This window comes from Conger conger, chromosome 11 (assembly GCF_963514075.1).
Source record: "Conger conger chromosome 11, fConCon1.1, whole genome shotgun sequence".
NCBI lineage: Eukaryota > Metazoa > Chordata > Actinopteri > Anguilliformes > Congridae > Conger > Conger conger.
Window position 1 is genome coordinate 47,115,680 of NC_083770.1, and position 2,500 is coordinate 47,118,179.

The window sequence follows — 2,500 nt, forward strand, 5'->3', positions numbered from 1 at the left end:
TGACTAAGCTGAGCTGCCCCTGCTCTCAACACAGACCCACCGAGAGCGGCTTACAGAGGGAGAGAGGGAGGGAGAGGGGGGGAGAGAGAGAGGGAGGGGAGAGGAGAGAGGGAGAGAGAGAGGGGAGAGAGAGGGAGAGGGGGGGGAGAGGGAGGGAGGGAGAGAAGGGAGAGGGAGGGAGAGGGAGGGAGAGGGAGAGAGAGGGAGAGAGAGGGAGAGAGAGAGGGGAGAGGGAGAGAGAGAGAGGGAGAGAGGGGAGAGGGAGAGAGAGGAGAGGGAGAGAGAGGAGAGGGGGAGAGAGGGGAGAGGGGGGGAGAGGGAGAGAGGGAGAGAGAGGGAGAGGGGGGGGAGAGGGAGAGAGGGAGAGAGAGAGGGGAGAGGGAGAGGGAGAGAGAGAGGAGAGAGGGAGGGAGAGGGAGAGAGAGAGGGGAGAGCGAGCGAGAAGGGGCAGAGGGAGGGGGAGAGAGGGAGAGGGAGAGGGGAAGAGAGGGGAGAGGGAGAGAGGCGAGAAAGAGAGGCGGGAGAGGAGGAGAGAGAGGGAGAGGAAGGGAGGTAGAGGCGGGAGAGAGGCGAGAGAGAGAAAGGGGGGGAGAGGGGGGGAGAGAGAGAGGCGGGAAAGAGAGAGGGAGCAGGAGTCAGAGGCAGTGAAACTCCACTGGGCTGATTGTGGCAGACATCACCAATCGATGCCCGTACTGTCTATACACCATCACAACGATATCAAATATTTCAGTACCATGGACAGATACCAGCCATTACCCATAATACGGTGTGAGGTGGCAAGGAAACAAACTCCTCTCTCACTCTCCCTCTTTCCTCTCCTCTCTCTCTCTCCTGTATGACCTTTGACCCTGGGGATAAACTGATAGGCAGTCACAGGTACACTATCCAGGGGGGCCAGTCAATCACTGTCCACATTATTCACACGTGTTATCAGTCCGAGGGGTCCCATAACTCCCTGCCACTGTTGCCCTAGGTGTACCCTTGGGGGTCCGGTTCTCTGTAAAGCTGCTTTATGACAAAGCCCCTTTGTTAAAAGCACTATACAAATAAAAATTGATCGATTGATTGATTGATTGGTCTGGCCTGGCCGTGGGGGTCGTCATGGCGATGGTCTACAGGAGGAAGTGGAGGCCACACCGCCGACCGTCTCCCCGGGCGACGAGAGGAGGAGCCGGCTGATGCTGCGGAAACCGCGAGCCGGTCACATGACCATTCCACGCCGCAGCCCCGCCCCCGAGAGGCCAGTGGAGGTCGGTGGCTCTGCCCACTGAGCCTGGCTCCTCCCACGGTCAGTTTTAGGCCCCCGGCCTGAACAGGGCGGGTATCGACGGGCACCGCCGATGCGCAGGGCTGCCGGCACACACCTCTGCTCTGGTCTGCGTATCGACAGCCAGCCACTGGAGCAGACTGCAGGGGAGTCTCACTGATGACAGCGCTGCACCCCCCCTCCCCCCCCCCCCGCCCCCACGCCGTCCCCACGGTAACACTGTTCAGCCACGTCCTCCGCCCATGTCCGCGACAGCCGACCCACTTCATTAGGCACCGACACCTTCCCGCTCACTGTGGGCTGGGACCCCGTTCAGTCACATCTTACACTTACCCGTTAATGAGCATTTTATTCCCCATCGAAAGGTGCTAAGAACTGCTTTCAATTAGCAGTAGTGGCTGTAGTACATCAGCATCAGAATATTCAGTCAAGAACATGTTTGTGCACGCAGGCACGTGCGCGTGTGTGTGTGTCTCTGTGGGTGTGCGTGCATGTGTGTGTCTCTGTGGGTGTGCGTGCATGTGTGTGTCTCTGTGGGTGGGTGTGCGTGCGTGTGTCCCTGTGGGGGAGGGGGGAGAGGTCAAAGGTCAGCTCCTCCAGGGCCTACAGTAATGCAGCGCAGCAGGTTTAGTTTGGCTGGTTGCTGAATTCCCTGCCCAAACATTCATAAGTCAGGAGCTTAGCGCTCTGAAAAACCAATAACACGACCACGACTCGTCACGGCATGCATTTTGCACCAATCATTAGTTGTCTTATTAGTTTTGTGCATGTTAAGAGGCGTTGCACTTGCTAAAGGTCTTCGTAAATCAGGCCAGTAGTTTCTGAGCCAAGATGGCACCCTTGGGAACCTTTGGGCTGCCAGTGCGGTGTAATGATTAGCGAATGCGACTGAGGTCAAAGGTTATGGGTTTAATTCCCGGCCGTGCCTGTGAGTTAAGTACTGAACCAAATACTCACCAGCACAGATGGATTGCATGGAAAAACAAAGAAAAAAATAGAACAAGCATAATGTGTCAGAATTGACATTTCCAGCCGGGGCCTGGTGTTTCTAACGCTGATAATGGAGTAAAACGCATCGTTTCAGCCGGAGATTAGTGCTCCGGTTGTAGAGGAACAGCAGTGGGAATCTGATGGGACACGGACGCTCACACAGATCAATCAGAAACGGTCCTGACGTCAGGTGGGCGGGGCCACGGCAGAGCTGGGAAGTGGCGCCACCTCCTGGATGTG

General features: G+C 57.0%; 1 protein-coding gene across 3 annotated transcripts in view; it reads right to left on the minus strand.

Annotated features, from left to right (window-relative positions):
* Positions 1-2,500, minus strand: part of osbp2b (oxysterol binding protein 2b) — an 89,771-nt gene that overhangs the window by 64,512 nt on the left and 22,759 nt on the right. The window lies entirely within an intron of this gene.